The sequence below is a fragment of the Pogona vitticeps genome, chromosome 3, assembly GCF_051106095.1.
Source record: "Pogona vitticeps strain Pit_001003342236 chromosome 3, PviZW2.1, whole genome shotgun sequence".
Classification (NCBI taxonomy): Eukaryota; Metazoa; Chordata; class Lepidosauria; order Squamata; family Agamidae; genus Pogona; species Pogona vitticeps.
This window is the reverse complement of record NC_135785.1, coordinates 250,017,571-250,043,432: the sequence shown is the minus strand read 5'-3', so window position 1 is coordinate 250,043,432 and position 25,862 is coordinate 250,017,571. Positions and strand designations below refer to the sequence as shown.

The following is a 25,862-nucleotide window of genomic DNA, read 5'->3' as shown; positions in this document are numbered from 1 at the left end:
TTAAAAACAAGATTTTCCCCAGAAGAAAAAAGGGAAAGAGGTGGGTTCCAAATTGCAATTTGAGTCTGTTGAAGATTAAAAAAAAACTGAGTCAAGTCATCGGAGCAACTTAAGTCCACGTTGACAACAAGTCCTACAGCTCGGGTCCCCTTCCCTGGCCAATCCTCCTATGCTTCTTCCTGCATTTGCAAAATTAATGGAGCTTGGAGAAAGGTGATGGTCTTCTTAAACTCATGGAATTTGAAGGACTACCTAGTTCAACTCCTTGTCAATTTAGGAGCATATGGCTAAAGAATCTCCAGCAGATAATAATCTATCCTCTGTTCAAAAACCTTCACCAAAGTAAAGTTTGCCACCTTCCAGGATAGTCATTTTTACTGTTGAACAACTCTTATGATCTGGATTTTTTCCCTAATGCTCTCGTGCAAATGGAATCCATTGGTTTCTGGCCTACCTTCTGGAGCAGTAGAAAACACATTTGCTTCTTCTTCCATGTACCAGTCTTTCAGTTGTCTTGTTGATGGGTAACATCTCTTCAGAAGCTGAAAAGAGATAGCATCAAATGTGTGACTATTCCAGTGGATTTCTGAAGTGGTGCGGTCCTATTCAGGAAAGTATCAGAGTTCCAAGACGATGCTCGAGTTGCCCCTTATCCTGACTATCCTGTAAATAAACCCAACTTCAGAGAGAAGCCACCAACATCCAATGAACAAATTCTAATTAAAATGGAAGTGGGGTAAGAACGGGTATCCCTGAAGGTTCTCATTGCTTAGGAAACAGTGTGTGTGCATGTAAAACAAGTAAATACTAGGTTCAGTTGAAATGAATGGGGCTTGTTAGTCACAATTAACAGAAGTCCAAATAGTTTTGATGGGTATTAGGCTAAGAAATGGTCAAAGGAGAGGGCTTTGACAGTATCTTTAATATTAAGGTTTAGTCGGATTGCCGGTCACTAGCAATGGAGAATCTGAAACACCGATCAGATTTTACAAGGATTATTCAGAGTAAAGTTACAGAGTAGTCTGAGCAACCTTCTATCAAGTTAGTGGCCAGGTGCAAACCAGTTTTAGCTCTATCATGTCTTGTCCAACACATTTGAGGGGCACTGATTGGAGAAAACTGCTTTAGCAGAAAGAGAAGACAAAAATGGGGAGATAATGCACATGTAATTGCTGGTTGAAAAGAAAACCATTTTGCTGGTTGAAAAGAAAAGATACTAAAATGTATACCATCTCCCTCATCAAATACTGCATATTTCTGCCCCCAAATCAAACTTTCCCTACAGAAAGATCACACGTATCAAAGCAAGAAATAAATTCTATTCTTTCATTATGATAGCTCGGTGGTTTATGTATCTGGCTGTGGAGACAGAGGTTTGGAGTTCGAGTCCTGATGGAGCCTCGACAGGAGCTGCACTCAATGATCCATAGGGTCCCTTCCAGCTCTCCAGCTGGTGATTATCATATACTGTACTCTGAAAGATTGTTTGACTGTGTGTGTGTGTCCTTCCCTCTCTTTCTGTCTCCAGTCAAAGGTGTTTTAGAGAGATCACGTCTTCCTTAATTAAATGCTTGTATCAGAAAATCTGATTCACCAAGCGCGTAGAACCTTCCCAGCGCACGAAATAAATATGACAGACTGCCAGCAATATTTAGCCATACCTATCTGCTTTGTTTCTTTCTAAAGAACCTCAGAGTTAACACCTGAAAAAGAAGATGCCTCCGTGTGTCTCATAAACTTCTTGTTATTTGTATTTGGTCAGCACACCAGATCCTTCGGTAAAAACGAAATAGTGTGGCCATAATAGATGTGTATTTAAGGGAGGGCTAGAAAAGATCTATCTGTGATTATTAATCATTTATGGAAATGGAACTAAAGGAATAAAAGACAAAACGTCTTTCAACACCCAGTCTTGGAGGTGGGGTGAAGCGAACCACAGTTGAAAGCTACAGCTTGGGAGTTTTCAGTGGGTGACTATCAGAAAGAAAACGCTGCTGTAGATCGCAAGTGAATTTATATATACTGTATATTTTACAAAGCCTGCATCTAGGGCATTTTAGACTTAACTCCTAGAGCCCATGAGTTAGAATGATTGCTGGGAATGAGATTTTGGAAGTTGTAATCCAAAGTAACTTTTCCAAGTTCTGCATGAGCTGAGTTTTTTAAAAAAAAATGGTGCAAGTTTCAATACTTTCATTTTTTAAATTAAATATGGCAGTTTTGCAGAACTTAGTCACAATCAACTCAGATGTGCAGAGCTGGAGTCCAGCCCCTGTCAAGGAGGCAAAATGGGGAATTGAACACCAAACCTCTAGTTCCACAGGCAGATACCTAAATTACTCAGCTATCCAGCAGCTCATCCAGTTACTTCTTAGTTACCCAGCCATCAAATTACATTTTGGGTTCATAGGCCAAGAATCTCACAGCCAATGTGCAGATTGCATATACATGTGCACACATCTCTATATGCACAAGTTGTTGTTGTTTAGTCGTTAAGTCATGGCCGACTCTTTGTGACCCCATGGACCAGAGCACGCCAGGCCCTCCTGTCTTCTACCGCCTCCCGGAGTTTGGTCAAATTCATGTTGGTCGCTTCGGTGACTCTGTCCAACCATCTCATCCTCTGTCGTCCCCTTCTCCTCTTGCCTTCACACTTTCCAAACATCAAGGTCTTTTCCTGTAACAATGGCCAATAGCAGTACCTGTAGCCATCTGACCTCTAGAGCAGTGGTCCCCAACCTTGGGCCTCCAGATGTTCGTGGACTTCAACTCCCAGAAATCCTGGCCAGCAGAGATGGTGGTGAAGGCTTCTGGGAGTTGTAGTCCAAGAACATCTGGAGGCCCAAGGTTGAGGATGACTGCTGTAGAGCACCTCTTCAAAAGAGACTTTTAATATGTATATAACAAAATTGTTGTTCACAATTATTCCTGTGCCCCATTGTCTTAATCACAGGAGGTCTAAGAGAATTAACAATTGGGTCCTAGATCAAATCAAGCCTTAAACTATCTCCAGAGGCAAAAAATGTTGAGACTGGGCACATCATGAGAAGGCAGGATTCTCTGGAAAAAAACAAGAATACTGGGGAAGATGGGAGACAGCAGGAAAAGAGGAAGACCAACTACAAGATGGACTGACTTCCTAATGGAAGCTACAGGGTTGAGTTTACAAAAGCTGAGAAGGCAGTTGAGGATAAGATATTTTGGAGATCACTCATTCAGAGGATTGCCATGAGTCAGAGGCAATTTGACGATACATAACAACCACAAACTTGGAAACATGTGGGTAATCTCATAGTGATTCAGAGTTAGCAGTAATAATAATGGTGGGTGGCTTTACACCCATACTTGTCTAAATAGATCTATATCTCTTCAGATCTGTCATGGCTTCTCTCCCAATGGATAATGCTCATCGTTTTATAACTCATGCCTCATCATCAAAATGTCCCAGGTCTGTTTGCACGGCTCATATGCATTATAACCCTCAAATTGGTTTTCAGCTACCAGAAGAAACAAGTCATCTGGCTCATAACTTTGATGATGCCTGCTAAGAATGAAGGAGACACTGTCATCAGTCCACCAATAGTACTCTGCTTACAATGCAGCAAAATGTTAACTAGCAAATGTATTGACGTCACCTGCATTGAAAACCCACAAGTCTCATTCCTCGTTCTCTTGCTTCGCTCTCATCCACAAAATTATTTCTTCCACATTGGTCTTTCAGTCTTTGTTCTCTCCACCCTGGCACTCATTCAGTTGGTTTCAGTTTTAGCTAGGTTAAACACCCCTTTAACTTCCTCACTCCACTGTTGTTCCTCGTCTTTTCTTCCCCATTCTTTCTTTTTTCACTTGCTCTCATTTCCCTCCTGCTTCATCCTTTCCTTCTCTTCCCTTTCTCACCAGGCATTATGAATCTCCCCGTTGGAATTTTTTACAAGCTCGCATGCTGCCTGTAGTTTGCTTGACTGGGAGGGACCTTTTTGGGCTAGGGTGCCTGTCAATCTGTCCAGCACTAACCAATCATTCCTTTCTGCCTCAGAATTCAGAGCGCCCTCTCTGTTGAAGCCTGTCCTTAGTGAGTTGGTTGTTAATATTGTTGTTATCTGTTCATAACTGTAAGTAAAGAATCGAAGCATTTTATTTTTTTCTTCTGCTAATGTCTCAGAGTAAGTTACTAAGACTGTAAGTGCCAGTCAACGAGAAAAGGGATGGACCTATTGTCTTCTGCGAGTCTGTGTACTTTTGATGTGAATGGAATGAGAATTTTAATTGAAAATGCAAAACCAATCATTCCTTGAATTCAAGGAGCGCTCCGCTTCTCTTCTGACTGCCCTTTCCCCTCTCTGTTGTTGGGAGCAGTTATTTGCTTGTTGTTAATATGTTTTCTTGGTTGCTAATGTGTGCAGTAAAGAAAACAGTATGCACAAATCTGTAACTTCAAGCAACTATAAGTAAAGAAACAATTTTTATTTTTTCTCCTACAAATGTCTCAGAGTGAGTTAATGAGAAAAGGAGTGGACTCCTGGGAATTGCAACTATTCTCCTCTGAGGGTCTCGCTACTTCTACTGCTTAGCAAAAGAGAATTTTACCAGAAATGCAACACTCTGCAGTGCAAATGAGTACTTTTACTGATAATTTTGATAAATCAATTTTTTTTCATTCCTATGCAGCACCCCTCTGATCTAATTGTAGATTTTTGATCTTGAAAATGTGAATTTTATTTCATTTTAAAGTTCCTTCCTTCCTTCCTTCCTTCCTCCCTCCCTCCCTCCCTCCCTCCCTCCCTCCCTCCCTCCCTTCCTTCCTTCCTTCCTTCCTTCCTTCCTTCCTCCCTTCCTCCCTCCCTCCCTCCCTCCCTCCCTTCCTTCCTTCCTTCCTTCCTTCCTTCCTTCTGAAGCAAATTCTTTGCTCCCAACATCATGAAGTAATGCTTATTCATCCCACCTTTTATTAAAACAAATGCACGGGCATTTTTATGACAGAAAACTGTTCAGTGTGTCAGCCCTGACAGTGCTAGGACTTTAGTGCCAGCCTATGCTTTTTTTGCCAGCTGTGTGATAAATTTCCCCTGACTGCATTTAGGAGAATGAGTAGCAAACTGTCACATTTACAAATTGATTTTGAACTTTAAGTAGCTCAAAACGTATTTAAACTGGCATTGTACCATGAGTAAAATTATTATGGCCATGCATTACAGTCATTAGAGACCTCAAGAATAGACCTCTATTATGTCTTCCAGTTGCTGGACTGGTATAATAACATTGACAAAGTCTGCAGCCATCAAAGGAGCTTTTAATATAAACTCGGCCGCTTGAGAAACAAGGCAACTCAGCCATCTGTGGTATCTTTTTGTTCTTGCTAGGAGATTAAAAGGATAAATTTTTCTCATAAAAAGAAATGTTGAATTTGGAAAGATATCTGGATAAACAAAAGTAGAAATGGCAATTAATATTCCAAGATGAGCGTGGGTTGCAGTGGGGACAATTGTTAGACTCTTTTAAAAAAGAAAAAGCCAATAAAATACCCATAAACAGACTTATTTTATGTTGTAACAAATCACCCTAGAAATTTACACTAGGCTTCATCCTTAAACTGAGTTTTTAGTTTGGAAATGGGGAAGTAACAAAAAGATGTGTAAACAAGGGAGATTATGGGATATCATTTTTGTGGCATTTGGATCTCAGTGTTACACAGCTCCCACAGACACTGGTCATGCCAGTTATGGAATTCTGGACATTCTGATCTGAAAAGCCCAGCTGCTCTCAAATGTTTTGAATGATGGATGTGCAAATGTAGGAAAAGTTGAAAGCAGAAAGAAATGAAGAATACCAAATATGACATGGATTGATGGAATATAGAAAGCCAGGGCCTTGAGTTTGCAGGGCTCTTAGTGATGGGACATTTTGGAGGTCATTCATAGGTTGCCATAAGTCAGTGGCGCGTTGATGGCACTTAACAACAATATCTACTGGGACAGTGGTAGGTATGATATGACATCCAACTTCCCTGAGTTGCTGCTGAGGCACTAGTATTTTGGCAGGACTCCACAGCTGATATAAATGTGGTTTGGGCAGTCATGTCTATTATAATTTTCCACAATTCCACTGTTTGTATAATACAGCTTGGATCCAGACTATCTGAAGAATCATATCTCCCCATATGAGCCTTCACAGCCTTTAAAATCACCAGAGGAGGTCCTCTTATCAGTCCCATTGCCAGCACAGGCAACGGGGACACAGGAGAGGGCCTTCTCTGTGGTGGCTCCCAGCTTATACAGTGCCTTTCCTTGGGAGATCAGGATAGCCCCCTCCCTTTTGTCCTTCTGCCATCTCTTCAGGCAGGCTTCTAACAGTCACGATTGAATCCCTGAATACCTTCTCAGAGTCCAATAGTTTTTAATGTCCAGTTGCTTTTAATTATTCCATTGTATTTTAATTAACGTATAGTTCAATTTCCCCCCAATGTTTATGTTTATAACTCTGTTCCTTTTAATGAACTGCTTTGGGTCCCCTTATTGGGAGAAAGGCAACAAACAAACAAACAAACAAACAAACAAATAAAGGAGGGGCATTGTGGGAAATTTAATTGATAACTCCAGCTACAAGCACTGACCATCCAGCTGTTGTCTTCTGCAGTTGCTATCTTGCATGTTATTGAGGGTTCGTTAAGATAGCTGGGGGAGAGGGCAGTGTGAACCAGAAGACCCTTTGCCAAGCACCCTCCCCCTAAAAAGAAACCTGATCTGACTCAGAATAATGTATCAGCATAATTATTGTACTCGTATTTGATGTAAGCAAATGGCTTTAAACTGTAGACAAGATTACACTCCGGGAAGGTGCGGGTTCACAATGCTGGGAGGTGCTCATGGATTCAGCTCTGTAGCTGAAGACCAGGTAACCTTTTCGTTTAGTCGTTTAGTCGTGTCCGACTCTTCATGACCCCATGGACCAGAGCATGCCAGGCCCTCCTATCTTCCACTGCCTCCCAGAGTTGTGTCAAATTCATGTTGGTTGCTTCGCAGACACTGTCCAGCCATCTCATCCGCGGTCGTCCCCTTCTCCTCTTGCCGTCGCACTTTCCTAACATCAAGGTTTTTTCCAAGGAGTCTTCTCTTCTCATGAGATGGCCAAAGTACTGGAGCCTCAGCTTCAGGATCTGTCCTTCCAGTGAGTACTCAGGGTTGATTTCCTTTAGAATTGATAGGTTTGTCTCCTTGCAGTCCAGGGGATTTTCAAGAGCCTCCTCCAGCACCACAATTCAAAGGCATCAATTCTTCGGCGGTCTGCTTTCTTTATGGTCCAGCTCTCACTTCCATACATCACTACAGGAAAAACCATAGCTTTGACTATTCGGACTGTTGTTGGCAAGGTGATGTCTCTGCTTTTTAAGATGCTGTTGAGGTTTGTCATCGCTTTCCTCCCAAGAAGCAGGCGTCTTTTAATTTCGTGGCTGCTGTCTCCATCTGCAGTGATCGTGGAGCCCAGGAAGATAAAATCTGACACTTCTTCCATATCTTCCCCTTCTATTTCCGAGGAGGTGATGGGACCAGTGGCCATGATCTTAGTTTTTTTGATGTTGAGTTTTAGACCATTTTTTGCACTCTCCTCTTTCACTCTCATTACAAGGTTCTTTAATTCCTCCACAGGTAACCTTAGGGGTGCAGAATCTTTTCATCAGCTTCAGAAGATATGCTCAGACAGGTGTAAAGAATATTCAGTGAATCCTTTGAGTTTTGTTTTGTTTTAGTTTGGCTGTCTCGACTCAATGAGATACTTCCACAAGGAATTTTTTTTTAATCACAAACTGGTTTTGCACAAGGCTGCTGCCCTTGTTTCACTTTCAGTAGCGAAGCATACACACAGAAAGGAGCATAAGAGCCCCCCTGCTATTTCAAAGCAGAGAGACAGCCTTCTCAAATGCTTGTAACCCTTGAAAGTCCATGCAACAGAATATTAGCCACAGTTATTTAGCACAAGTTCCACTCTTTGGATTAAGGCATAATTTACATTCAAATGCTATTTGCACAATGGTGCTTAATTTGCACCTGCTCTCTTGCAGAGCAAGAAGAATAGTTTTGCAGTCCGTGATCCTTGGAAGCAAAAATGAGACAAGTAAAGGTGGGGACGTGGTGGCGCTGTGGGCTAAACTGCAGAAGCCGGTGCTGCAAGGTCAGAAGACCAAGCAGTCGTAAGATCGAATCCACGCAACGGAGTGAGCGCCCGTCGCTTGTCCCAGCTCCCGCCAACCTAGCGGTTCGAAAGCATGCAAATGCCAGTAGATAAATAGGGACCACCTCGGTGGGAAGGTAACAGCGTTCCATGTCTAAGTCACACTGGCCATGTGACCACGGAAAATTGTCTTTGGACAAACGTTGGCTCTATGGCTTGGAAACGGGGATGAGCACCGCCCCCTAGAGTCGAACACGACTGGACAAAAAATTGTCAAGGGGAACCTTTACCTTTACCTTTAAAGGTTTATACCCCCACTAGCCAGCTACAGTATTTTCATGCTGTACAGAGAGGGTCTGGCTACAAATGCCCATGCATTGTTAACCTTCTCCCTTTTACATGGAGCTAGCTCAGTGGCTTAGGTACCTGGCTAACAAAGCCAGAGGTTGGGAGTTCAATTCCCCACTGTGACTCTTGAAAGAAGAGCCAACCTGTGTAGCCTTGGTCAAGCTGCACAAGTGCCAGAAAGCCTCGAGAAGAAGGGAATTGTAAACCACCTCTTAAGTATTGTCTACTTGGAAAACCCTGAAAGAGTGGACAAAAGAATGACTTGACAGCACACATCAATGGTGCCATTGGAAAATTCAGTGAATACTTTTAGAGGTTATTCACAAGGATGGGTGGATCTGCAATCAAAACTGGTATCTTCTCTCCTTGCCCTCTGCTTCCTGCATGAATCCTGCTCATTTTCCTCTGTTTTCTTCCATGGATTCAGTGTTGCACCGAAAGCTTCTCTGGGCCAGAGCAGTGTCACTGGCCTTGATAAAAGACCTTGATGACAGTGATGTTATATCTAATGTAACGTGTTGCATGCTATTTCTGTGGCCCTGCCCCACAGACAGATGGGAAAGTATGTCATTCGTTTTGACAGTTTTGAGAAAAGTAGGCATCTTTGCACCTCCTGAGACTCATTAGGTGGTGGAACAGACCTCACCTTGAATATCCACACATTTGCAGCGTTGTGGGGGCATTTCGTAATGTGCTCACAGATCAAGGTGCTCATTTTGAAATGCAAACTAAAAATGTGTCAAATTGTGGGGTGGGGGGAATACCTGTGAACACGTACATTTAGCAAGTGGAGTAAATGAGTAAATTAGATTAAACAATTAAATGCATAGCCACAATAGGGGGAAAGCATTAAAATGTATATGGATTTCCATGCACAATGTGCCACATCTTGCAACCCCATGTAAAGAATGAGGAGAAAATACAGATGAGACAAAGAGAAAAAGAATGGAATCAAGATAAACATTTTCTTAAGTGTGATCCCTCAAGAAGAATGTTGTTTAGAAATTGTTGTTATGTGCTGTCAAACTGCCTCCATAAATGCCTCCATGACTCCATGAATGAGTGACCTCCAGAATGTCCTGTCTTCAGCTGCCCTGCTCAGCTCTTGTAAATTCAAGTCTGTGGCTTTGTTTAGGGCATCAGTCCATTTTGTATGTGGTCTTCGTTTTTTCCTGCTGCTGTGGTGCTCGCCCTTGTGGCCCCTGTTTTATCTCATCCTCCCAAAGGCTCACGCTCCTTCCTCCTCTTCACGCTGCCACCAGATATTATTTCTTTAAGTACTGGACACTTATACTGCCAAACACAACCAGTTTATTGAACAGGGCGAGGTTAATAATCGGTTGGAAATTGCAATATAAATCACAGGAAGTGAATCACATATAGTAAACAAGGTTTCGTTCATTCAAATCACTCTTTTTAACTCTCTCTACCAATCTCTGACCCTCCTGGTCCAATTCCCAAGCCTCCAGCTCTCTAACTCTCTTTTCAGCCCCCTCTCTCTTTCTTCCTGACTCCTCAAACTCCTCCTTGGCCCCCACCTTCCGGTCTCTCTATTGCAGATGTTCTTGGACGTCAACTCCCAGAAATCTTGGCCAGCACAGCAAGTGGTGAAGGCTTCTGGGAACTGTAGTTCAAGAACATCTGGGGACCCCAGTTTGAGAACCACTGTTCTATTGGCTCTCCCATCAAGGTTCCGTAGTGATGGACAGGTGACGTCTGGGCTATCCGCTACAGTTGCCTTCGACCTTTCCCATCATTATTGTCTTTTCCAGAGAATCCTGCCTTCTCATGTTTTGCCCAAAGTAGAACAGCCTTTACTTCAACATATAGATATTATTGTGGATTTAATAAATACAAGCAATTTGTTCATGTCCTTGATGAAAAGATTTGTCTTGACTGTTTATCCCCTGCTATAAGATTTTTTTAATCCTGTGCAAGAGACAAAACTCCAGCGCTATTTGTAGCAGCAGTAGCAAAAAAAAAAAAAGTGCAGAGAGAAGTGTTGTGTGAAAGCTTGCATTCTGTGCAAAAATACAAAATGCAAGGTTGAGGGGGATGCACAAAACCCACTTCCATTTGGGAGAAAGGAGAAAAGACCAAAAAAGCGAAAAATGCACATTAATTCTTGTATCCTCACTGAGAAATGAAAAATGAAATAAGCCAAGTGTTAGACATTCCTGGATGTTGCATGGAGATGTATGTAAGGACGTTGACATGAAGCTGTCGGTTGTATTAGTGTACTGTTGACTTTCCCTTGCACAACTTTATGTATCCTAACTAAGAAGTTAATTTTAAAAGGACCCTGCAGGGAGACTTTGTGTTTCTCTCCTATAAATTAAATAAAGGTAGTGTTGTGTTGTTGCTTTTTGCCCTGTGCTTCTTGAATGTTTCCAAATGTTCCTTGACCCTTTTGCCATGGAAACTGGTGGTGATGACTTTGTTGGTTCCATTAGGCTTCCAAATCTAAGGCCATTTAGTTCTAATGCAGTTGTCAGGAGGAATCTGTTACAGCCTCTTAGTTGTCGCCCAAGTGTTTCTCCGGCTTAGCAAGCACAAAAGATGATGAGTACAGCAGAACTGGGAGGAGGAAAAAGAAAAGCAGGCCCCCATCAGGGACAGTAGCCATTAACAATCCAGGGAAAGTAAGCGATGGATTAAAGGCTCTTTGCCTTCAGGTGGAAAAAAGAAAATCATAGAAGCATCTCTGGGTTTCATTACAGGCAATCAAGAAATGCTGCCATTCTTTGCACACTGGTTAAAGGAAGAAACTGGCCATACACTGTTCAGTAGATGAATACAAACAGATAGGGTGAACATTAGATTAGACCAGTTTTTACAAGGCGTGATCAGAAAGTTATACTAACAGAAAGCATCTCTCTTTGAAGTACTGTATCTTTTCCTTAACATCACAACATAGCAGTGCTTTTTCTGCCAAGGCCATTCCCAGCCAGTTAAATCTAAGCAGTTCATTTCGACCCTTTCCTCTTTGTGTTTTCCACTATTATTATCATTATTTTTATTATTTTTATTTTTATTTTTATTATTATTATTATTATTATTATTATTATTATTATTATTATTATTATTATTATTATTATCATCATCATCATCATCATCATCATCATCATCATCATCATCATCATCATCATCATCTCTACACTGTCAGCTGAAGTTCCCACAGTTGCTTGTAAGGAGCACAGTGGTTAAACCGCAGTACTGTAGCTAAGACTCTGCTCACAACCTGAGTTCAATCCTTAGAAGCTCAGGTAGTGCCTCAGAGTTGACTCAGCCTTCCATCCTTCTGAGGCTGATAAATTAAATACCCAGCTCATGGGGGTGGGGGCGAATGTATAGCCTGCGTAACGAAATTCTAAATAGCTCAGGGGATACTTTAAGTGTTATGATATTGTATATTAGCAGCATACTTTGTTTTACACTTCATTTCTGGTGAAAATTATTTCATGCCACCCAAAAAGTGGGTTCATATACAAATATTTACATGATTATGGATTAAGTTCTCTGGCTAGCTTGAGCTTTGATTATAACTTCAGAAAAGTACTGTTTAATGCCTCATCCTTGTTTGCTTGCAGATTGAGCTTCCTGATTCAAATCTTTCCTGACCCATGAAACTCACTAGATAATCTTAGGTCAGTCTCTCTGACCTATTTTACAGGGCATTGGAAAGAATAAATGTGGAGGAGACAAGGGTATATATTTCCTTGAGCTCACTGGAGGAAAATTATAACATGTAGGTACCTAATTATAAAAGAAATAAATGTCAAACTGGTTATCTTCAAGCCTCAGATCATGCGCAGGTGCTTTTAATGGAATCAATCCACTCTATTTCAGCTTAATTATACTTTTTCGGACAGATTTGTGTTATCCTGGAGAAAATAGAGAGTTTGGAGCTCACAGTGTATATGACAATAATGGAATGGAAAGGAAAGTATTTCTAATACTTTGGTATTGAACGAAGCATTTTACTTAGCATGCATATCTGATTCAGTTAGATTTTTTTTTAAATTTATTTTCCCCTTACTTCACATGAAAGCAAAAGCAATGAGCTTTACTTTACTATAGCAAAGAAATAATGGAACAATTTGACTCCAAGGACATCGACTCCTAGCACAGGAGTACAGCTGGAGAAACCCTACAGCATTTTTCTCCATGTGCTATAATGAAGCAACAGCTGGGATGCTGCTCCCAAATTGCTTACCCAGATGTATCCTTGAGGCTGCACTATTACAGTCACTATATTTAAGATGAAGCTTCACTGCGCCAGAGGGCTAGCAGAGTGTAAGAGGGCACCCACAGTTCTAAACCTTTTGGCTTCAGCGTTTTTTTTTAATGCCTCTCTCATGAAGTGATGCATCTGTACAGCTGTGTCCTAGCTGAGTCTTCCAGATGTTTTGACTGAAAACTTTTATCATCCCCAACCGTTGGGCATGCTGGAGTTTGCATTCCAAAACATGTAGTGAGACCCTGGTTGCAAAAGGTTCCATGGATTTGTTTTGATCTGATTCGATCTGGTCAGTATCCTGCCCATCTCCCACATCCGGAACCCCAAAAGGCTTACAGTAGTTTTCCTGCTTTCAGCGTTGGGTTATGTCACTGTCTGACAAATCTCAGACAGCAGTAAGAGGTGACGAGAGCTACAACCAGGAACATACTACAGGCCCACAAGAGGAATGCCTCTGATATTCTGTGACAGAGTGAATCAACATTCTGTTAGGCAATTCTAGAAAGGAGGGCCGAAACGAAAGATTATAAGATTCAGATTGACACCAGATTTGGCACAATTATAGCAGACATACTGCTCTTGTCCTGTGCCACATGTGGGGATGTTTGGACAAAGGCTATTTGCATTGTGTGTTTTCTAAAAGTAGAATTTGTCAGGCCTGCTTCTCCCTAAAGAGATAGTGTCTTGGGCGAGGAGTCTCTGTAGGCACAAGAGACCACCAATTTCTTACCTGAGATGGGTCCTTTAGCCTCAGAAGTGCGTAGTCCTTGCCCTATGGACTAGCTTGATCTAAAGTAGACCTCTTGCCTATTTACAAGGCAATAAACCATTGACTGTGTGCTTCCTTAGACAGCATTATAGACAGACTAGGTAGGACCTCTCTGTTACAGTAGCAATCTTTCCTATACACACTGGATTTAGGTGCAGTCCTGCCATTCAAGAAATAAGTCCTGTGTTAGAATTATAATTGTTTTATTAGAAAAATAAGATAGTTCCACGCAATGGAGTGAGCTCAATTTAAAAGTATTTAAAAGCATAGAGCATAAACACATCCAAACAGTAGGGTAAAGGTAAAGGTTCCCCTTGACATTTAGTCCAGTCGTGTCCAACTCTAGAGCACAGTGCTCATCCCCAACTCCAAGCTGTAGAGCCAACATTTGTCCATAGACAGTTTCCGTGGTCACGTGGCCAGCGTGACTAGACATGGAGCGCTGTTACCTTCCCACTGTGGTACCTATTTATCTACTCGCATTTACATGCTTTCAAAGTGCTAGGTTGGCAGGAGCTGGGACAAGCGACGGGTGCTCACTCCATTGCATGGATTTGATCTTACGACTGGTTGGTCTTCTGACCTCGCAGCACAGAGGCTTCTGTGGTTTAACCCGCAGCTCCATCACGGCCCTTATCCAAGCAGTTACTATGATTCAAATAAGCTTACTGTTCTTGGGTTAAAATAACAACAACTAAAACTATGCTAAGTAATCATCATGACAAACATTCTACATAACAGCTCACTAGGGAAAACAGGTGAATCTTCCTCCCTCCCTTTTTCTCATAAGACAAACTTCTCTCTTTTCTTCTCTTTTTTTTTACATACATGAAAACATCATTTTTTCTACTTGTCTCCAGACCACCTTCTTTCTTACACTTTCAAGTTGTTAACCAATTAGGATTATGCGGGCGTAACAAAGTTCACCACCCCTGTTTCACATGAGATCTGCAGGTGTTTATCTCATTCCCAATTAGGAGGAATGTGGTGTTTGGTCTTCCTCTGTTCTTCTCTTGATCTTCTTAAACTTTGTTCCCTATCTTGGCACAAGTCCAGAGTAAACTCAGAACAACAATCCCATGAGAACAGTCAGTGGCCTAAATCCAAACTATACAGAAAACTTAACAGAGTCCATTTTTTATATGACTACAGGTCCCATATGCTTTCTAATTTCTCACAGAATTGATACATCTTTCCCATTCGGAAATGGATGACTCCATGCTGCAGCAGATTTAAAACAACACACATGAATTGAAAGGACCAGTCTTGCATATACTGAAAAAGAATTATTTCCCTACCCACTATTCATTATTTGGAAAGAATCCAGTCTGTAGGGGCTGAAATATAGTTCCTTTTGAAAAGGCCTTTCAAATGGGAGAGACAACAATATCAGGCCATTTCCTAGTGTTTTAAATAATAGATAAACACTGTATCTCACATTGATAGACTAGAGTTGTTGTGTTTAAAGAATTGAATATTTGATACTGTCATGTTCTTACTGTCTAGTTGTGCAAGAGTGGAATCCAGGGTATTTGGGGGATGGAGCATTCTTTCCTGTTAGAAATCTATGATCATCCCAATGCATATTCCAGGGTGATGGAGAAGACTGCAGAGATGAAGAAAAAAAACCCCAAACCCTGATGATTTTGCAAATGCCACTGTAACCTCCTGAACATACCAATCGTGCTTGGTTTCAGAAGCTAAGCAGGCTCAAGACTGGTTAGTACTTGGATGGGAGACTTCCAGGAAATCCCATGGTTCTAGTGGGACAATACCAAGTTACAAGGAGGAATCTGGCCTGAAACCTTGAAATACTGCTGTCAGGCAGAAACTTTGGATCAGTGATCTAACTCTGTATAAATCAACGTTGTACATTGATATGTTGCTGTGATTCAGGCCGTTGTAATTAACATAAGAAAAAGAGGAGAATTAAAGAAATCAAACAGAGTAAAAATGGAATGCAAGGGTTTAGTCATTTTTAGTTGCTAGAAGAGAAAAGAACCCAGCCAGCCCTGTGTCTAAAGCAAACATGTGGGAACAGTTCCTGTACTCTGTGACCAGTGAGCATGCTGGCTGCAACTAATGAGAATTGGAATCTGGACCACATCTGGAAGGGCAAATGTTATCCACTTATACGTCACACATGCAGCTTGCAGAGCATGGAGCACAAGGTTGGGTGAAATAACCTCAAAGATGTCTTTCAGCTTTCTGATTCTATGATTTTAGGAAGCCCTCGAAGCTCAGTGGAAGGTATACAGGCAAAAGAGTTGTGATCCAGTCCCTGGCATGTCCAGCTTGAAAGCTGGCAAAGCTAGCCAGTACTTACAGCTGAAGCCTTGGCAGAAAAATCAGTGTAGGTGCTGTTTTTTGAGTTTCTACCCAAAGTCATGGCTTTTTTAAAAAAGTAAGCCTAAAATAAAGCAAAGTACTATGAAATACATCAACATAAAATAAGATGATTTAGGATCATGCCTGATAAAAAATATACAACGATTGAAATAATAGGTTGCCAAATGCTGGAGATATGTGAGAGTTAAATAAATACAGAATCTATATCAGGACGAATGCTGAAGTATTAGTGAAAGGTATTAGTGAAGCATATCATTCTATAGAAGTGCGTAGGAGGAAGGTGGAAAATATAAATCACTATGGCTATTTGCAAAGCTTATTAAGGGGAACCAGAAAGAGAGAAATGAGTCATGAGCTTGAGAATTTCTTGAGTATATGATTTGTTATATTACCAAAGAAAAGAAGCCAGCTTGCTTGTTTGTTTGTTTGTTTGTTTCTAGACTGCCTTTCTACTAATAAAAGGACTCAAGATGGATCATAATACAAGTGGTGCCTCGCTAGACGACGACAATTCGTTCCACTGAAATCACTGTTTAGCAAAATCATTGTCTAACAGAAAGCATTTCCCCGTTGGAATGCATTGAAACCTGTTTAATGCGTTCCAATGAGGAAGAATCGTCGTTGTCTAGCGAAGATCGGCCATAGGAAAGCCGCTGTTTAAATCACTGTCTTGCGAATCTTAGGTCCCGAAAACACCTGTTTTGCAAGCGCGGAGGAAGCTGTCAAAATCGTCATCTAGCGAAAATCGGTTTGCGAAGCAGGGACCAAACATTGTCCAGCGAAATTCCCCCATAGGAACCACTGTTTTGCAAATCACTATAGCGATCACAAAAAGTCAATGTCTAGCAAAAAAACTGTCATGTGGGGTAACTGTCTAGCGAGGCACCATTGTATTTTAAAAGAGAACTAAAAACATAGTAAGTTGTGCATTTAAAAAAACAGATAACTAAATCTGATTAAAATACATTGAGTAATTAAAAACATGTAAAACATTAAAAACTATCTTAGTTAAAAATGGCAGTCATGGACTCAGTCATGATTGTTAAAAGCCTGCCTGAATAGTTGTCGATGGAAGGATAAAAGGGAAGGCACCAATCTATCCTCCCAAAGGGAGAGCATTCTATAATCTGGAAGCAGCCACAGAGAAGGCCCTCTCTCTCATGTCCCCATCAGCTGTGCCTGTGCTGGCAACGGGACCGATAGGAGGGGCATCCTCTGATGATCTAAATCACCAAGAAAACTCATATGAGGAGATATAATCCTTCAGTCATGGCTTAGTTGTGCAGAAATCTTACACCTAGCTATTGGATTTTTATCTAGTATAATGCATGGTGTTTATTGTTTCCCACTTCATAACAGACCCAGTTTCCCTAGTGTATAATGTGACACAGTAAGTCCATCAATTATCCTCTCTTTCTTCATTCTCTGAAATGGGCTTACTTAAAAATTATCTTTTAAAAGAAGTTCCTAGTTCTTATTTTGAGAGATCACGGCAAATAGCTGTACCTATATTGAGAACCATTCTGCTGTTATGAGTTTCATGCCCAAGATCTGGTTTACTCAGAAACATTGACACAGAGGACTGGAAGGATACATTAGGATAATCTTGTACAGTATATGCTACTCAATGAGGATGCATAGCAGGAGTGGGTAATAAGCAACTTAATGCCCAAAGTATGTTTCTTAAATGGCTCATAATGTCCCCTTATACTTTTAGGGTGTATGCAGGCAAATTTTGCCATGTTCTGGAATCCTACTACCCAATTTTAAACTTTTATATTTTTGTCACTAGAGGGCATAAGGGAGAACTTCAACACGCCTTCCATTTTGGTAAAAAAAAAAATATTAGGGTGGTGGTGGAGGAGGTCATGTGGTCCTCAAAGGTCTGTGTAACCCCCAGACCTCTAGAAACTATCCACCCCTTATGTATAGAGTACCTATAAAGGAACACAGAAAGCTATTGCCATACCTTTAAATTGCAATACTGCCAAATCCCGCTTTTCTAAGTCCAGCCTGACTGTGCCTAAGACAAAAGATTAGCTGTAAATATAAAATCCATTTTTATTACGAAATTAAGATACTAAATAAGAATACAAATTAGGTACTAAATAAGAATTAAGATACAAAATTAAGGTGCCTGGGGAAGTAGATAAAGGAGTGTGAAGCTATTCAGTCCATTCACTCTGTTGAAAGATAAGGAAGGATATAATTGCTCCTTCATCAGTTAGGTAAGATAGCATTAGATAGCTGAAACACCTTCAGTTGGAAAAAAAGACATTTCCAAGGAAATGAGTTCTGAATTGTGCCATGTATTTGCATTTTAAATGAAAACAGTTCTTCTCACATCCAAAGGAAATTCGAATATGCTCTCATATATCACTTGTAAGTAAAGCTTCAAGGTCAAGATGTTGAAGGTGCAGGTACATCTGAGATGTTGTTGTTTTTCTAATATACATTCATGGGTAACTGATCAAGGGTACAAACTGTGGTACATTCCAAATCCCCAGATAAGGATAGGGCTTTTTGGGTTTCTTGAGACAACTACCAATTTTCAGTTCTACCTGAGAGACAGACATCTAAATGTGGCTCACCTCAGAGAAAGCCCTCAGTTTGAAGGCTTTGAGTTTTAACTATGTCTAGCTCCACTTAACCTTCCTGTTCCTGCTCTCGAGCTAGCTAGGGGCTTTTTTTTCCTGAACTAGAAGCCAGAAAGAGCTAGGCCTAGCTCAGCTTAAAAAGCTTTCTAGTCTAGGCCTTTTCTTCTAGGTGAGCAATGTTTAGATGTGCATAAGTCATGTAGAACTCCCAGAATGGAAAATGGTGAGATCTGTAATTCAAGAAATCTTTAAAAAATCCCATTTCTAGCCCTGAACTGGCCACCAATTAAAACTGGAGGATACAGGAATGACCCTTGTTTTGTGCCTTAGCCATTGATCTATTTCTAGACATATAAGACTTACCTTTTCAAATGTATGTCCAGTTGTGAATACCACCCAATGGAGATGAAAAAAAGCTATCTGGACAGAGGTTCAAAATGTTAATATGTAAGAGTACAGTAGTCATGGCCAGGTTGGGTGGCATTTTCTGGGAGTTATAACCAGCATAGCGAGTTTTTCTAGTTTTGAATTACTTTACCCACAAGAAAGCAAAAGGGAATAATATGGTGATGGCAGGAACAATTTTATCCTTTCCGATAAAATTGGTTCAATAGTGTGTTGCTCTGGAGAACTTCCCAGAAGATTACAGCCATCACTTTCTACCTTACAAGACCTTTTCCAGTATCTCTTCTTAAAGATTCCAGCACAGAATCATCTGTCTGTCCAAACACCAAAGTTTTACATTGCTAACTGAACGTGGAATATCTATTGAAGAAAGTCCGTCTTCAGACTGCAGTTGTAGCAGAGCTAGCTTTTAATTCTCAAATAAAATCTTGATGGGACATTATATTTTATACACAACAGAGAGTCTGTTAAATGCTACCATATTTATATGTTAATTTTTTTTCCAGAAATCATTGCACAGTGTAATTTATGCAAAAAGGGTGCAGAGAGGGGGGGAAAACCCAATTTCTCAAGCATAGCTTCCACACCATTAATGTCAGTGTAAACAAAGCTCCCTGCTTAATACTATTAAACATAATGTGCTTATTTGCTTCTTTTTTTATTAGGTGGAAATGATCAAGCCATATTATATGAAAGGGAGTTTACTTTTTTAAATTGTTATATTTCAGTGATTGTACAGTGGCCCCGTTCAAACAGGGAAAGGGTCTCTGCTGAATTCATTCAAAGCATGCGGCTGATGTGAACAAAATGAAAGATAGTAATTATGGACTGTTGAAAAACTGACTATATGACAAACTATCTTTGTCCTTGCATGTCTGTTCAGGGTTGTGTGTGCATGGTTCCTCAGATCCCTGAATATGGGTGTGTTGTGTAAGGTTATTCTGGGTTTCCTGTGAATATTATTTTAATGTAACATTTAGATAAAGATCCCTTCTTAAAACAATCAGGGATAAAAACCAAACATATAGTACAGAAGACAGATCACTAGGCTTAAAGAGAGATAAAACTGCTAATAGCTCAGTAAATCAGGTACCTGGCTGTAGAGCTAAGGGTTGGGGGTTCAATCCCCCCTCTGTGCATCCCACTAAAACAGGCAGCCTGGGTTACCTTGGGCAAGCTGCACAGTTCCCAGTACCCCAGAAGAACCCCAGAAGAAAGGAAAGAGAACCTGCTTTTGAGAACTCAATACAGTGGACCCTCTACTTACAGAATTGATCCGTATTGGAACGGTGGCTGCAAGTCGAAAAGTCTGTAGGTCGAATCTCCATTGACCTACAATGCATTGAAAACCTATTAATCCCATAACTGGCAGTTTTTATTCTATTTTTGTTCCATTTTTGTTTTTTTTTCTAATTTGTAAGTCGATTCTCCGGCTGCAAGTTGAATCTAAATTTTGCGGCCAGAGAAGTCTGTAACTCGAAAAGTCTGTAAGTCGAGGCGTTTGTAAGTCGAGGGTCCACTGTACCTAGAAAACCCTGGAAAAGGTTGTCATGAGTTAGCATCAACTTGATGTCATGTTGTTATTGCTGATTATGATGGTGGTGGTGGTGATGATGATGCAGATTGCTTTTAGAGCTTTATTCAGGCATTCAAAAAGGGGCTATGGAAGTGGGAGTAGGAAATGAATTCTACCCCTGTCCCCTGACTTTTACTGTCACGCAGGGAAGAGACTGAGGAAGACACAGTCTATAGAATGTGGAGCTTTTCCACACAACCGGGAACCCTGAATTTTTAGGATCTCCCGTCGTGAGGAACATGGAGAAACTGGTTGAAATCCTGTTCTGTAAATTACATCCTGTAAAACTGATGATGTCATTTTCCAAAAATAAAACATGTTCACTTTCTTCCTGAATGCCGTGAGGTTCTTTGTCAAATCACGTTTATCATTGGGAAGCTGTCATAAAATTCATCCTGGCAGAGGTGCATTTTGTTGGTCATTGAAGACTTCCTGGGTCTTACAGCCTCCAACGGCTACCCGATGACAAAAAGGGATTCCACAGTAGCCTTGGGACTTCCAGAGGACAAACTTTTAAAAACTTTTATCAACATAAAAGATAGACAAGATTTCAGCCACTGTTGTCTTTTCAGATTGCTTCCCCCCCTACCAGGAAACAGGAAGGAGTTGCAGTTAGAAATCTCTCCTTCCACACACTAGAATGCCAGAATCCATGTAAGAACATCTGTGCACATGTCAAACTGAAGAGACACACATCTTAACTTGACAAGGCAGTGCTTTTCATGTGCTGTTTTAAGTGCTGTCCATTCACTTCTGATTTATGGCAATCCTAGGAATTAGGGACCTCCAAGCTCTGTTTGTGGTGATGTGGTGGCACTGCGGGTTAAACCGCTGAAGCCTCTGTGTGCAAGGTCAGAAGACCTGCAGTCGTAAGATCGAATCCATGCAACAGAGTGAGCCCCCGTCGCATGTCCCAGCTCCCGCCAACCTAGCGGTTCGAAAGCATGCAAAATGCAAAAATGCGAGTAGATAAATAGGTACCACCTCGGTGGGAAGGTCATGGCATTCCGTGTCTAGTTGCACTGGCCACATGACCATGGAAACTGTCTGCGGACAAACACTAGCTCTATGGGTTGGAAACAGAGATGAGCACCACCACCTAGAGTCGGACACGACTGGACAAATTGTCAAGGGGAACCTTTACCTTTATCTAAGCTCTGTTCAGATTGTGCAAACCCAAAGCTTTAGGGTATCAATCCATCTCATATTTGGTCTTTTTCTTTCTCTACTGCCTTATACTTTTCCTAGCATAGTTTTCTTTTTTTCAGGGGGATTTTGTCTTCTCACAATGTGCCCAAAGTAGGAGAGCCTAGGTTTCATCATTTTTGTTTCTAGAGCAAATTCAGGCTTAGTTTGATCTATCACCTACTTATTTGTCTTTCCGGCAGTTCACAGTACCCATTAAGCTCTCATCCAAGACACATATGTAATCTGGAGCAGTGTGGACTATTCTGGAGATTCAAATATTTAAAATGAACAGGAAAAGGCAGACATCATTTCACCAACAAGGTGATATTATTGGGAGCAGAGATGGCTTTCGCAGAGCAGTCAGAGTGAAACATCTCTGAAGACCAAATTGTATGTATTGTAGTCTGAGCTTAATGTAAACCATTTTCCTATCTATCTTCTTGTCAGTCTGACTCAAGTAGTTTTTTGCCTAATCCTCCCTTTCCTTTTTAAATTAGTTTTTAAGAATAGCAAGATCTTTTAATTGTGTGCATGAAAGAGTGTGTTTTAGTGTCCTGAATTCTGCTGTTTTTTTTAAAATAATGTCTGTAGAACTTGTCATGGCTAATTGTGCATAATTTACACAGTGCTGTGGAGCCACAGTTAGCTACCGCAAGCTGCAAACTGTATATGAAGATGACTAGGATTCTGGCCAGTAAAACTTATTCTACACACCCCACTGACTTTACGTGTTAGGTGTCTGATAATTGTTTTCTGTACATGGCTTCTTAAAGGGTGTTTGGGGGTGGGGGTGGACTCTTGTTGCCTGTCTTTTAGTAAACTCTACCATTACATTGGGACTTGGTTGTGCTATTTAATGCAGCAGTATGTTAACTTTGACATCTGACAACAGCCCTGAGCTGTTCCTCAGGGCTTTAGCATGGTACCATAAGCAAGAGGACTCTGTCCATCTAGAACAGTTGTCTTCAAACTATGGCCCTCATGGGCCACATCCGGCCCGCCTTGCTGATTTATCTGGCTCATTCCCTTCAGCCTGTGCATGTGGGTGTGTGTGTGCAGGGGGCATGTGTGTCTGTGTGCATGTGGTGGTGCATGTGGGGGCATGGGGGGCAGCGGGGAGGTGTACATACGTGCAGTCCCCCGCACACACATACACGGTCCTGTTCCTTCAGCCCTCAAAACTGTTGAAAACATCCGGTGTGGTCTTCATGGTCAAAAGTTTGGAGAACCATGATCTAGAAAGACCACCTTTGATTTAGCTGGCTAGCTTTGCCTGCCCATTTTTGCCAGGCCTGCCTGCTTAATGGCCTCTCTGCTGTCTTTCAATATACAGTGGTGCCTCGCATAACGAGCGCACCGTTGAACAATGAATCCGCATTGTGATGCGGATTTCCCCATTGCTAATGCGAGGGCATGCTCGCATTACGATGGGGGAACAGCTGTTCGGCGGTTCCAAAATGGCCGCCAGACACCCAAAATGGCCACCGGGACACCAAAAATGGCCACCGGAACACCCAAAATGGCCGCCGGGACACCCAAAATGGCTGCCGGAACACCAAAAATGGCCACCGGGACACCCAAAATGGCCACCGTAACACCAAAAATGGCCGCCGGAACATGGGAAAACCTCGGAGAATGGTGAGTTTTGGGCCCGTTTGGAACGCATTAAATGAAGTTTAATGCGTTCCAATGGGTTTCCCCGTCCCGCTTAATGATGTTTTCCCATAGCGAAAGTTAATCCGGAACGGATTAACCTCGCTATGTGGGGCACCACTGTAGTAATTTAACCCATTTTCCTAATTCTTGGTGGCTTATTTCTTCAGCTGCAAACTAGGGGGTTTTCTCAGGTCTTTAGAAAGGTGTCAATATTACGAGGATAGTGGGGGAAGGCAGCACGAACCTGTCAGGGTGCTCAGTAGGCCGTACATGCTTTCAAGAAGTTCATTTGTTAAATAGGTAAAACTTAAGGTTGCCTAGCCTGCAAACCCCTGAAACCAGCTCTTTGAAATTTGACAGGTTTATTACCTTATTTAGAATGTATCACATCTCCGACTTTCATGTACATCAGTGGAAAAAGAGAGAGAAAAAGAGATTGACATTTAGTTTTGCAGTGCAAATCAAAGGCAGGCTGGTGATCTAGAATTTCACATCAGTTTGAATGCAGGGCACCGATCAAATTGAGTGAGGCCCAAATTGCTTCATTCTGAATTGGGTTCCCTTCTTTAAGTGCCAAATTGGCCCCCAGAGCAAACTCGGGACGTGTTCATAGTCCTGCTTCTTGTTAGCGGTTCTCAATAATCTTGAATGGTTGCCAGAGATTGGTTATGAATTAGCATGTTCACTCAGCCTACCTAATTTGCAAGTTGTGATAGGTTTGTTCCTTGCACAGTGGATGGTGTTTGCACCAGCTAGGGCAGTTATTCTGTTCATCTCCACAACTACACTATAAAACAGATTAGAAACTCCCGTGATGCCTGTTTACATGTATTGTTTACATAGTAATGGTAAGCGTATTGTTTTGGAACGCATTGGTTTGGTAAGTATGTAATGGGAGATGGTGAGTGAGGAGCATGGAATGTTGTTAAGGATGGTTCTGATTGGCTGGGAGAAACTAAGGGAGTGGAACAGTGTGCAGGTTTAGGCAGCAATGTTAGGGCAGTGGTTCTCAACCATGGGTCCTCTGTGTTCTTGGACTAAAACTCCCAGAATTCTTCACCACCAGCTGTGCTGGCCAGGATTTCTGGGAGTTGTAGTCCAAGAACATCTGGAGGCCCAAGGTTGGAACCACCGGTGTAGCAGGTAGAGAGAACAGGGAGAAGTCAATTTTTAAGAAAAGCTGAGAGTCGGAAATGGAGAAAGTTGATAGAGAGAGAAATTGTACTGAATGACTTCAAAGTCTAGAAACTGTTTTGATAGTGTTGTTTTAATAAATTAATTTAGGCAGTGTTGTGGGCTCAATACCTGGGGGGTGGTTACATGAAGGTTTTTTGTTAAGACCTGAGTGCAGCAGCAAATATACACACATGCAGTAGTTAAAGGTCGATGACAGTGATAAAGGAAGACAGGAAATATGAATGAAGACATATTTATTCCTGAAATAATTAGGAAAAAAGCCATTCAGGATTATACAAACACAAGATTATGGTGATACCTTTATTAAACCACTTAAAAATGACAGAAACTGCAAGCTTTTGTGGGTTAAATCCCACTTCCTCAGGCTGTGCGTTGCCCTTTTATGAATAGTGCACAAAAATTTATAGATCATTATAGGTCCGAAAATAAATGATATATGTCCATGCTGAGTTTGACTGTATGGGGTGAATTCAGACTTAGGTTGTAAAGTCAGTATGGAGGTGTGGTTTCAAGCAACTTCTTTTGTAGCATGGTTGCAATTTTCCTTCCCAAACTCCAAACAAAAAATTTGCAGGGACACAGGAAACTCTGTTAAAAGGTTTGGGTTAGAACTTAATTTATTCACCAAGTAGAAGGAGCTAAGGTAAAGGTCAAGGTTCCCCTTGACAATTTGTCCAGTTGTGTCTGACTCTAGGGTGCGGTGCTGATCCCCGTTTCCAAGCCATAGAGCCAGCGTTTGTCCGAAGACAATCTTCCGTGGTCACGTGGCCAGCGCAACTAGACACAGAATGCCGTTACCTTCCCACCAAGGTGGTCCCTATTTATCTACTCACATTTACATGCTTTCGAACTGCTAAGTTGGCAGGAGCTGGGACAAGCGACGGGAGCTTGCTCCATTGCATGGATTTGATCTTACGATGACTGGTCTTCTGACCTCGCAGCACAGAGGCTTCTGCGGTTTAACCCACAGCGCCACCACATCCTAATTATAGCCAAATTAGTCAAATTAATAGTTTTACCTGGTGAGTAGATGTTTCTTCAGTTTGTAGTCACCTCAAAAGCCCCCGTGGCTGATGTTGAGAGAGTCCAGTTTGGTGCTGTAGGTCAGAGTCCCAAATTTCATGGCAGATGTCCATGCTTTATTGCTCGTAGGAGGTGAACTCAGACTTAGGTTGTGAAGTCAGCTGAGAACTGTGGTTATTTAAAGAGACAATTGCCTAAATAACCAAGTGAACTAAAGAGAGAGATTGTTGACACCAATATAATGAGAGAAGGCTATGGCACACAAGTGGCTGCACTTTGACCCATCTGAAAGTAGAACATCTAACCATTACCAAATATTTACAGCAGAAATACATCTGTTGTAAGGGT

General features: G+C 41.4%; 1 long non-coding RNA gene across 1 annotated transcript; it reads right to left on the bottom strand.

Moving 5' to 3' along the window:
• Window positions 1–432: 432 nt before the first annotated feature.
• LOC140705586 (uncharacterized) lies at window positions 433–25,647 on the bottom strand. Its single transcript, XR_013543410.1, has 3 exons — window positions 25,511–25,647; window positions 17,842–17,895; window positions 433–542 (listed from the first exon to the last, which is right to left on the bottom strand). It is a non-coding gene; the product is annotated as an uncharacterized LOC140705586 (long non-coding RNA).
• Between the last annotated feature and the right edge of the window lie 215 nt (window positions 25,648–25,862).